At 47.1% G+C, this 12,249-nt stretch overlaps 1 non-coding gene across 1 annotated transcript; it reads left to right on the top strand.

Annotated features, from left to right (window-relative positions):
* Positions 1-10,493: 10,493 nt before the first annotated feature.
* Positions 10,494-10,565, top strand: TRNAG-UCC (transfer RNA glycine (anticodon UCC)). Its single transcript has one exon. It is a non-coding gene; the product is annotated as a tRNA-Gly (tRNA).
* Positions 10,566-12,249: the final 1,684 nt, after the last annotated feature.

Genomic DNA, 12,249 nt, shown 5'->3' with positions numbered 1-12,249 from the left:
CCCACCTACATGGAAACCCCACACTGGAATTTTGGGGATTTATCTGGCCCATCCTTGGGTCTCCCTCTACTTGGGGCATGATCTATTCCTTAGTCCGGACTTAGGCAAAACTCCCACTGGAGTCCCAGGGGAGAGATTTCACACCTTGGTCAGTTGTATCAGACAGCATTTTTGCTCATCATTAATGGGACAGACTTAGATGGAGCCACCAGATGGAGCAGCTGCAGTTTCCAGTTGTCAACCAGAATTGTGGATGGTTGGAACAACAAACTTCCCTTCTTAGGTCTCATTTTCAAACGCCTCTAATGACCCATAGTGCTAAAAGCAGACTTCAACTGCTCCAGCTAAAGGGCTCAGCTCCCTCATCCAGCAGCTGTAGCAGGCTCTTTTCCTGTTTGGTGGATCAGCCACTAAAGCGAGGCAGACACCCCTGCTTGAGTTCTATCAGCACCTCTGAAAACCAGGACATTTCTATGTTGTGGCTTTCACAAAACCTTCTGGGGACGAAAAGAGCAGTCCAGAAACAAGAGTTAAGTAGAGTTAAGAACAGAATGAAAAAAGGATGGAGGGGAAACAAATGTAAGGAAAGTGGGTGAAGAATTAAAAACAAAACAAAAACAAACAAAAAACCCCCACCTGTCAGAGAATGACTACGAAAGAAAGAAGGAAAAAGGATAAATGGAGAGGGGAAAGGCCTAGAGAATAAAATGGCTAATAGGGTATATGGCCAATTATTTCTGATTCTTTGGCTTAAGCATGATTTATCACTGTAAGAAATGACTTCTTAAGACAGGTAATATTGAGGCCAAAGCTTGGACACTACTGAGTCAGAGTAAGCACGATATTAATGTTCACAAAAGTGGAAATTTTTACCTACCTTTAGCCCAAGTCTCACAGGTCCACACATTCTTCCAGGCCCTCAAATAAAGGGCTAGTCAGTGAATGCTCCCATGGACGCGGGGGCAGTTTCCTCAGACAGGCATGAAGGCTGCTTGAGCAGGACAGTCATTATTATAGCAGTGCCGAGGGGTTGCAACCAAGATTGGCGCTCCCATTGCCCTGCTGTAACCTACTGGCCACAGTGCTAGACACCCGCTCCGTGCCCGACCCACAGAGGATGAGCGTCTTTTACAGCTTCCCAGCTAAACTGTCTCACTCCTTTGCTCAAGCTGGAGAGACTCACACACTGAGCTCTGATGGTCTCTGGTTCAGTCCTTGGTATGCTGGCTAAGACAGCAGCCACCACATATATTACTAAGAAACGAGCCATCTCTCAGAGGACTTACACAACAATCTGGAGATAAAAGGTGGTGAGAAAAGTGTTTTTAATCCATATTTTAGTGCTGGGGAACTGAGGCACAGACATGCTAAGTAACTTGCCCAACATCACAGGAAGCCTGAAGCGGAGTTGGGAACTGAACACAGGTATTTCAGTCCCAGTGCAGTGCTTTCACCCAAGATTATCCTTCCTCAAATCTTCAGTGTCCCAGAGGGGTAAATGCAACACATGGAAAGACCTATTCGATCATCCAGTTCCCTCCCTTGAAGGCCAGAATTGTCCCTAATAGACACAATGCTCTGATCCACTCACATGCTGAATGTGGATATTTTAAATGTACCATAGCAAAAATTCTACATCAGATACTCAGGGGATTCTGTGAGGGAACTTAAGAATAGATGAGGGAAAGAAGGGGACACAGTGCTTGCTTGCACAGTGCAGATAATGCCGACTGAAATGTGAATTTCAGGCACTTGGCTCTATGTTTAAAAAAAAAAAGAAAAAAAGAGGAGACAACAATGAACTAGAAAATATCCACAGCTATTAAGCCAGGTTACAATCCTTCATGATTATTGTGCTCTGCAGGAGCCTCTGCCCAACTGGCTAAGCCAGAGAGAGTCAAAGCATTTTAATACATTCTGACATAGAAAAGATTATTCCATTTCTTTCTGTTTGTTGCAAGCTTTGTTTTTATTGTCTGTGTAGCGAGGTGGGACTCACTGGCATGGCGCCTCCCGCTGGTCATCCTAGGAATTAGTTCTCCAGCCTCCAGAGCACCCTCTGCAGGCCGGTGTTCCGCTTGCCCCAGGCTCCCGTGTCCCTCCTGGACCCCGGTGCCCCTTTATCTTGGGTGCTGACCCCTGGCGGTACACCCTCTCTCTGGGTCTCCCCACCCAGGGGAACCCCCAATCCTCTATTCCCACCTCACCTCAGTCTATGGCTACTGCCAGTCACCATCTAGCCCCAGCTCACTGGGGCAGACTGCAGTGTACAAGCCATTCATCACTGGCAAAGAGGGGTTTGGACCTGCTGCCTTTGCCTACCCTGGGCTGCACCTCTGCAACCCCAGAACCCTTCCCAGCCTTTAACAAGGCCTGCAGCCTGGGGGGTTTCCAGGCTGGAGCTCCCCCAGCCCTGCTCTACGTACCTTACTCAGCTCCCAAGCAGTCAGGCCCGTCTCTCTCCACAGCTAGAGGGAGAGTCCTGCCTGAGCTCCTGGCTCACAGCCTTTTATAGGGCCAGCTGTGGCCTGATTGGGACATGGCTCCAGCTAAGGTGCCTTCCCCATCAGTCTAGCCTTTGGCTCACCGCCCCAGCCCTGTAGGCTGTAACCCTTTAAGGCCCAGAGCGGGTGACCACCCCACTACAGTCTGTTATACATCAACCACTAGAGAGAAACACAGACAGACACAGAGAGAGACAGACAGGACACACGTGCCGCATCGCTGATTAGGAAGGACTATTTTATATATATTATGGGGAAACACATACCATTGGCCTGGTGACCTTGGCCAGGGGACATGGGAGGTGGTGAGTAGAGACTCAAAAATGCTTTCTCCCACCTGCCCATCTCAAGTCTATAGCATGAGGCTGGACCAAGGGATGAGTTGCACCCTCTCCTCAGAGCCTGGTGGACATGCAGGAGTTAAAGGGGCCCCAAAGAAGCATCAACACCTGCCTTGGGCCGCCATTCCTGGAGGGGGGCATGTGCGGGCAGAGGAGCGGGTGGCTGCAATGGAGGAGGCAGCTTCTCTTCACACCAGAGAGGTTGGCACAACATCGTGGTTGCTCCATCCATTCCTCCCACCGCTTCCACACTCCCCCAAGCCTCTCTCCTCCCAAGATGGGCATTCCAAGGCAACTCAGAATTTCCTGAGCCCGCTATCCCCTCCTGCTGCTCACTCCAAAGAGCATCTAGGCCCAAGTATTTCAACTATCGCCGCACCTACCCGGTCCCTTGCAAAGCCTGGCATGTACGCAGGACAGGAGCGATTTTACAGTATTACAGCTGCAGTAATCTACGGGCATGTGGGCAAGACAGAATGAGTGAGGTGGTATATAACAGCGAGAGAGGATGAGGTAAACTCCATTCGAATAGACTCTCTCAGAATTACTTGCATTGGCTCCAGCAGTGTCTGAGTGTCATAGCTCCTTTTATGGCAAACAAGCTGGGAGAAAGTGTGAGTTAAAAGGGAGGAGGGGGTGAATCAGGTATAAATGTGTGTGTGTGGGGGTGTCTCATTTGATTCTGGCCTGGAGAGTCTAAATAAGAAAGTCTAAGGCCAAAGCTATGCTGCATAGGGGTTGGGGTGGGAGGGGAGCCGCAGCTGGACTGTGGTGGGGTCTGGCAGCCAGGCCTGCAGCCAGGTGCGGCTCTGCTCCTGGTCCCGTCTTGTACCTGGGCCAGGAACAGAGCCACGGCCAGTGGCAGAGGCTGGGGGCTGAAGCAGGGTCAGAAACCGAACCGCACCAAGGCTGGGGATGGGGCCAGTTGTGGAGATGCGAGCTGGGGTTGTTGTGGCTGGGGGTGGGACCGGAGCAGAGCTGGGGGTGGGGAGGTGCTAGGTGGCACTCCCTCCATGAACCCTATGGGGGCTGGCCTGGGCTCTGCCACGCCTCCCCCCCCCGGACAGTCTCCACCCTCCCCTTGGAAGGCGTGCCCCAGAGTTTGGGGACATCTGGTGTAGGAGGAGTCTGATCTGGTGCAACATACACAGGGTGGTAGAAAAGCCCCAGTTTTTTCCACACGAGAAAGTTGCACCACTTTAAGCTAAGATGTGACGTTAAACTGCTGCTAAATTGTGTGGGACCAGTTTAAATCCGATGCCAGGTAAAGCTGAAGAAAAATAGATTGCTCTTAAACCATGCTGGGGGTGGAGGGGGGGTGGGCATGACTGATGGGACTTCTGTTATTTTGAGAGGGCCTCTGTCCCACTTCTAAATTTAGCTGTAGGGCAGAGCAGGAGAGCGCATGGACCTACATCCAGCTGAGAGCTCAGGGTTCTCTTGCCGACACACACTTCGGCATCAATTGTACGGCTTGTCGTGCCCACAAAGCATTATCAAACGGAGCTGAAAGAGCAAGAGTGTGTCAGAGAGACAGAGAACCTCAATAATTGTGCACAAATGGGGCGAGGGGAGAGACGATCTGAGCGCTCTCTCACAGGCCAGCACTGTCTCCAGAAGCACGTCGTCTTGGAGAGGAAACTTCTCTTTCTTAAGGGAAATACCAGCCACAGTGTTTGCCCAATCGCAGCACTGGAAAACTAAGTGCCACTGCGGCAATCTCTGGGGTGGACATTTTGTGTGTAAGCGAATGACTAGGTGAGATGGAGTCTTTCATCACAGCCACCACATCACAGCTCTGCTGGCAGGGAAGAAAAAATCATTATGCTGTATGGAGGAAGTATATAGAGAAATAGCTTTTACTAACCCCTAGAAAGTTTCTAAGTGGTTTGAAACACATTGTGCGGTGCTTAAAGGCACACAGACACCTGGGAGTGTTAAGAAACCCACCCTCACATGCACCTTCCTGCTCCTTCAGCTGGGAAGGACACAAAACAGCTGGGTAATTAGAGTTTATTTCTTCTCCCTACACTAATGTAAAAAAGCCTCTGAGTTGAAAAAGAACTTTATATACAGTGCCTTATTCTTCAGACTGTGTGTAAGCATGTACACACACACACCCCCCTTAAGAATGGGCACTGAAGTCCAAGAACGAGGCCATATCTGGTGGTACAATTACAGCTGTGGGAATCAGGGGGTCTTCAGTTCTAATCCTGACTCAGTGCCAGACTAAAAGGTGCCCTGGGTAAGTCATTTCACCTTTCTGCCTCAGTTTCTCAGCCTGTAAAATAAGGATAATAATCTATACCCGTCCACCTCCCGGGGATGTGGTGAAGATTAGTTAGTGATGTTGAAGTATTACAGAAAATGCTAAGAAGTATAAAGATCATTCCCTAGATTAGTCACTAACAAGCATATTTTGAAACATTGTGAAAACGCAGAATGTCTGTTTCCCAGGGTTTGGTGTGGATCAACCCACTGTCATGTTGTTTATATGAATAACAATACTTTCCACTTCTATAGTATTTGCCGTCTGAGGATCTCAAAGCACTAACTTTGTGCTTTGTCCCATGAGGTCTCTGAAAACAACTACAATGCTATCTCATTATTCACCTTCAAATCCCTCCTTAGAGCTCTCCTTTGCCAGCATGCCTACAAAACACAATGATGCTAAGGCCACTGATGCACTGATACCACTGCCCATCAATAAGTCTCATTCTTTCCTTATATTCCCTCATCAGTTGTCTCTTGTCTTATATTCACATCTTAAGCTCATTGGGGGAAGGGACCGTCTTTTGGTTCTGTGTTGGTACAGTGCCTACCACCATGGGGTCCTACTCCCTAGGACTCGTAGATGCTATGGGGATACAAATAATAAGTCATATTTCTAGTGAATCTTTTTTTAATTATGAAAAGTTATTCACAGATCTGCCATACACGATGTTAGTAAATGAATATAGGTTTGAATATGATTGGTTTTACCAAACTATTTTTATATTTTTAATACAATGTTGTGTCGCACGAATTGCCCCGAGTTATACTTAGCGTCCAACTACATTTTGAGCTCAGTTTTCAGGTATCCACTAATTCCAAATAAAAAGGGGAGTCACCGCCTTCCTGTTTAATAATTCCCTACAGGAGCATCATAGCGCATCACAATTTAACTCCCATATTGTTTCTCCACGGGAACCTTCCCGTATTTTCTTCCACTTACAGCTCTTTCAGTGCAGGCACTGGTTCACTCCACGATTGCCTAGTCCTACCTAGGGCTTATTGACAGAACCGTGCAAGGCTAAATATGCAACCAACCGAAAAGCAAATGAATCTCAGCTGGTGTCATGTTCGTGGGAGAGGCCTTGATCCTGAGATATGCTGAGCACCCTCAGCTCCCATCAACGGCCCAGTCTCTCTCAAGAACAGGCCTCAAAACTGAGCCATTTTGATTGAGAGGTTCCTTTTCTACAAGGTTTTGATCTGCTTCCCCCCTCCCTCCCCCAACTCTGCAAACCTGCAAGCCCCACTGGAGCAAAACCTTTTGCAAGGAGTAGGTGCAAATATCAAGGGCATGGGAGTAACTGTCAGCCATTGCCACATATTTAAGTATTCCCTGCCATGCATGAGGATTTGTGGGCAGAGCCCTCACTGAACACTGATGGGACATGGCTGGATGTCCCTGTGCCTAGCACGGAACTTATGCAGCCTTCCAGCTGCTCATGATGGCAGTACCACTAACAGAATGAGGCAAAAAAAAAAAAAAAAAGAATCGGAAAACCCAACCTGTTTTGCTTCAAGTAATCACAGCAAATTTCACATTCTGCAGAAGCCACATACTATGAAATTAAATAACTCCATTGTGTGTCAATCTTGCTTTTTATCTGTCATGAATAGAAGAGGCAAGTTCTTTGCTTCCAGAGCATAATTTCAGCCCAATTTCTCCTTCTCATATTTTCCCCTAAATGATGCTCAACCTGTAGGCTACATGGTGCTTCCGATGTACCATCTGACAAACAATAAATGCAACATCCTCCTCCTAAATCTCAGTCGTAGCCTCACACACTCCAACACCCCTTTAATATTTTATGTCTTAAGGGCAAAGAAAAGAACTGGCGGGAGAGGCTGGTATCATCGTATCTATGGATATGCAGTCTCACGAAAGCTATGACAATCCCATCATTAATACGGTCACTGGAAGTCTTTGGTGGGATTTTGATCTGCATGATTTGAGAAACATTTACTTACATCCTGTAAACATGTAATGAAGTTCTCTCAATGCACCACAGTAAAGATTCGGAAGAAGGTAACTTTTAAAAAAGTCCTCCATGCAGAAAACTAGTGTTAAGTAGAGCAAAAATACGGGTGGCTAGAGAAAGAGAAGCCTGCTGTTAGAGTTTCACTCAGTGGTCCACCCTTATCAGAGAAACACACAAAATAAATGTGTGGAATAAAATTAAAATAATTTAGGAGAAACCTAAAGTTGCAGTGGGGGAGGTTTAGATTGGATATTAGGAAAAACTTTTTCACTAAGAGGGTGGTGAAACACTGGAATGCATTACCTAGGGAGGTGGTAGAATCTCCTTCCTTAGAGGTTTTTAAGGTCAGGCTTGACAAAGCCCTGGCTGGGATGATTTAACTGGGAATTGGTCCTGCTTTGAGCAGGGGGTTGGACTAGATGACCTTCTGTGGTCCCTTCCAACCCTGATATTCTATGATTCTATGATTCTATTAATTTATAGGTTTCAGAGTAGCAGGCGTGTTAGTCTGTATCCACAAAAAGAACAGGAGAACTTGTGGCACCATAGAGACTAACACATTTATTTGAGCGTAAACTTTCGTGAGCTACAGCTCACTTCATCGGATGCATTAATTTATAAATCCTGCATCTGGGCTGGGGGTTAGACTAAAAGGCCCTTGCTGTCCTTTCTAATCCCATGATTCTCTAAAGAAGGAAAAGAAGCGGTGGGGTTAGGGGACAGTGGAGGAATTTTAAAGTGATTTGCTTTATTGAGTACACCAGATGTCACATTGGCATTTAAAAATCTAAGGTGGTTTGTTCTGCAGTACAGATTGTCTTGTGTTTGATCTGCTAAACCCATCTTCATCCATCATCATCATAACTGTCAAGATAACAAGGGCCAAGTTTTGATTGTAGCCGGATTATTTTTGTTGCGGGAGAGACAAAGATATATACACAGTGCTTGTGCCTGACAAAGTATTTAAACAAACACAAACCCAGACTATACTTCAACCCCTACAGCTCTGTGTTAGAGAGTGGCATTCTCCTGCTGGGACAGAAGGCACGCTAAGGCTGTAATATAGACTTTAAGTTGCTCTTTCCCCCCCCACATTTGGGTCAAATGTAAGATAAAGCTGTGTGGCCCGGTAACGTGAGCAAACATGGCGCAGAACTTGCATCAAGAGTTAACATGAGGAAACTGAGACAGCATAAGAATTTGATGAAGCCTCTCTTCTCCGGAGGACGAGCTTAATGCTCTACTCTCTCCAAATCCTCAAGCTCCGGCACGGCTATGATGCTCCCTCTGAGAGCTGCTTTCGCAAGGCCAGTTGTGGCTCTCCCCGGTGCTCTGCCTGCTGGTTTACATCACCCTAGGCCCCCTAGTCGGTAATCTCGGTAGAGAGGTCATGGACTGACTGGGCCAGGGAGAATTAACTCCTCCCACAGCCCCCTAGAAGTGTTCCCTCCATGGCTGAGCTAAGTATCTATGCCCGTTTGGAAATCCCAGTCTAAGGGAGTTGGGTGCTTACCTCCATTAAATTCCTTTGAAAATCCCAGTCCCGCTGTACACGAGTGGGTGGTTCATGGCAAACATGTAACTGCTACTTCCCATGCTTGATCCTTTCTATAGACAGACAGGAGACTTCATTCTCTAGGGCTACTGATCTCTACATTCCACAAGTTTCTCTCATGCGAATAACACTATCCATATCTATGCAAAACCAAAGAGCATAATCACCAGCACAGCATCCTCCTCTGCCCCTCCCACAACCCTCCACCAAAAGAATCACATTTTGAAATGGGGAAAACCTAAGGTTATATGGCTATTAACAATAGGTGCTTCTGCAATATCAGAGGCCTTGCTTATGTTGGGGGCCAACTGTGCTAGGTGTTATGCAAGCAAATGTCACAGAGGCAGATCCCACTTTCCTTACTCCCATGAGGCATCCCATTGATTCCTTCAGGCTCCTAAGTAATGGGATCAGGGTTTGACTGTATTCGCTATAAAAATACAGCTTTGATCAAAGGTTTTATCCACATGATTTTGTGGGGGCTGCATTATTTATAAGGGCCAGTGAAACATTTATACCACACCATCACCTAGCCCATATAGGCCATCTCATTCTCCTGGGAAGTATTTTAAAATGTTCCCAGCAGTACTGTTCTTTGCATTCCTTTGGCTATAAAGCCAGTCTTAGTACCATGAATCCACCTGTACAGGCCTTACGGGGAGAGGGAAACTAATAAAGCTTTGAAATCATTTTTTAAAAGAGCTTTCCAGCTAGCTTCTCTGTGCAGCCGAAGGTCTCCTTTTTAAGGTCTGATCTCTCACAGTGTATTCAGCCGAGAAACAAACATCTCATACAATCGGAAAGGGAAGAGTTATTTAGCATTCTTTAGTGCTATGAAGCTCCTATTTCTAATCCCAATGGCTGATAAGATGCTGGATCTTAAACTTGTTATTTTGGTCCTGGACTGAATGGCCCCTGCTCTGCACCTCAGGATCAAGGTCACTTTGAGAGAAGCGCCACATTTGGAAAAAATGAAAGAAAATTGGTGTGACAAATTGTTACAAACCCCCCAAAAGTTGCTGGCTGAAAGGCTTGGAACGTTCACAGCAGTTATGGTAGAGATGGAGCAGTGGGCAGAAGGCAGGGGAGCTGTCCAGACATGCCTGATTGCATTTTGTCACATAGTTCCACAACAGATCACACAGTTGTCACGTCCAAATGATATAGTATAATGTTTTCAAAGTCAGATGCTTGAAGTTAGGCACCTAGACCAGATCCTCATTTAGGAGCTGAAATAAGTCACCAGAGATTCTGAGCAAACACCAACTCCCAGTGGCTTCAGTATGACTGCAAAACAGACTTTCTGGCCAGAAGGGACCATTATGATCATCTAGTCTGACCTCCCTGCAAGGAATTTGACCAGGCAATTCCTGCACTGGCTCAATAACTCCTCACTCATTAGTCAGCTCTAGAGTCTGTGAGCACCAGCACTTTCTGCAATTTTCACAGAGCTGGGCAAAGGATGTCCTAGATGTCCTGGTGAGCTCAGGGTCTGTAAGCCTCTCTTCTAATGGGGTGCCTGGACAGGCTTGGAGCCCCCCTGCCTTCTCACTGGGGACACTTTTGGCAACCCTGTGAATGATTCAGTGACTAGAAACAGCAAGTGCATCTTTAAAACTGTGTTGATGACAAAAAGCCCAATGACTATATTCTCTCTCTCTCTCATATCTATCTATCTATCAATCTCCATCCCCTTTTTGTTGACCTACTGCCAATATTTGTTAGCCTAGAGGATCCAGAAAAACAAAGTCACTTCAAACAACCTCACTTGTTCAGGAGGGTTAATTTAAAAAAACAAAAACAACCCCCCTCCCCCCCCCCGCAAAATCACAACATCTGTGGTGCATTGGTTGTATAGTGGTGAGCATAGCTGCCTTCCAAGCAGTTGACCTGGGTTCGATTCCCAGCCAATGCAGGGATATGATGTTTGCAGGGAGGGATAGCTCTGTGGTTTGAGCATGGGCCTGCTAAACCCAGGGTTCTGAGTTCAATCCTTGAGGGAGCCATTTAGGGATCTGGGGCAAAAATTGGGGAGTGGTCCTGCTTTGAGCAGGGGGTTGGACTAGATGATCTCCTGAGGTCCCTTCTAACCCTGATATTCTATGATCAGTTCACTCAGTGTAACTTTTACAAAGACTGTATTTTACCCCAATACCATGGGAACAGTCTGGCATCTTCTGCCAGTTCATGAGCTAATCTCTCTAAAAATGGAAACTTTTCTGGGGGTCTGGCAGTGGAAACAGAGATAATATAGCAATCTAGTAAGGACCTGGATTGGCCCAGCCCCCTCCGCATTAAGCCAAGTGGTTATTGTTTGTTAAAGAACCAGCAATCTCTTTGCAGCTGCGAAGGAGTCTGAATCAATACCAGCTTCTGCTGTGGTTATTGCATTGAGAATAATAATCTCTGAAGCCCATCTGACCAGTTAGCCTTGGTTAATCTGCATTCAAAACCAGAAGCTCCTAAGCGGGCATTGCTAATAGAAGTTGGACACACCTTATTCAGAATACTGTGGTGAACTCATTAGTTTGTAGAGTAGAGATAAAAATCTGATTGGCTCAGTTGTGTCACAGGCACAATTCTGGCTCCTAATGCAAATTCTCCTTTGGCTTAAGTGTCAGTGTCCAGCACCCTTAGATAGGGAGGGTTTGTGTTCTATGCCTCATCTCACCACGACCGTCGGTGAGAGTCTCGGTGCTGTTTCTTGCACTGGTGTGGTCGGTGCCATGGAGGAGGCATGTCTATGTTTATGCCTTGACTTCCTGTCCCTCGCCTTGGGCTTGGCAGAGGTCCTGGGGCAGATGGTACCAGAGGTGCCCAATGCCTCAATGGTGTGGTGTCAGCACCGAGGACAGCGACCCAGCAGGAGAGACTGTCTTTTTATTTTTTGGGGCAGTTCTCTCCGCAGAGAGGTCGATGTTCTTTTCCTCAAAACTTTTGAGTGAGCCCAGTCTTTAGTCAGTTCTGAAGCCGATGGGGAGCCACAGGGGAGGTGGTCTGTCGTCCCAGTTTTTGTGGTTGGAGTGATTTCTCCATAAGAACCAGTTTGAGGTGGAGATTGTGGTCATGCCTGGCTCTTGCCTTTCGGTTACTACAGGGAGTGCAGATTTGAGGGATGTGCGACTCAGCGGGGCACCAGACACACAAGGAGTGTCCGTCTCAGGCCGAGGGTGGTTGAGAACGAACTGAGGGGGTTGGGTTGCACGCGCGCCAAAAGAGTTGCCAAGCCAACGCTGCCTTGAGACAGCTACGGTGCATGTGTGACCCCGATGGACACGGCTACTGAAAATCTCCGAGCAACAGCGGCCAGATGCACCAACACCTGAAATGGAGCATCCACAGGGGGACACACCTCAAAGAGCCTCAGTTACCGCACCAGGCGAGCAGCCTTCTCTGTCCCAGATCTCACCAAGAAGTTCTAAACAGTCTTGGGGTGCACCAGAGTAACTGAAGTGAATTCCTACATGGCCAGGGTCTTCCTACAATATAACCCTCCCCTTTCGCTACCCAGCTAGTGGAGATTTTAATTCTGACAGCGCATTCCTAAGAAGGTGACTTTGCCTGGATGTAAACAATACAAACTAAAGGACAGTTCCATC

The sequence above is a fragment of the Lepidochelys kempii genome, chromosome 16 (assembly GCF_965140285.1).
Source record: "Lepidochelys kempii isolate rLepKem1 chromosome 16, rLepKem1.hap1, whole genome shotgun sequence".
Taxonomy (NCBI): domain Eukaryota; kingdom Metazoa; phylum Chordata; order Testudines; family Cheloniidae; genus Lepidochelys; species Lepidochelys kempii.
This window is presented reverse-complemented; position numbering and strand designations above follow the sequence as displayed.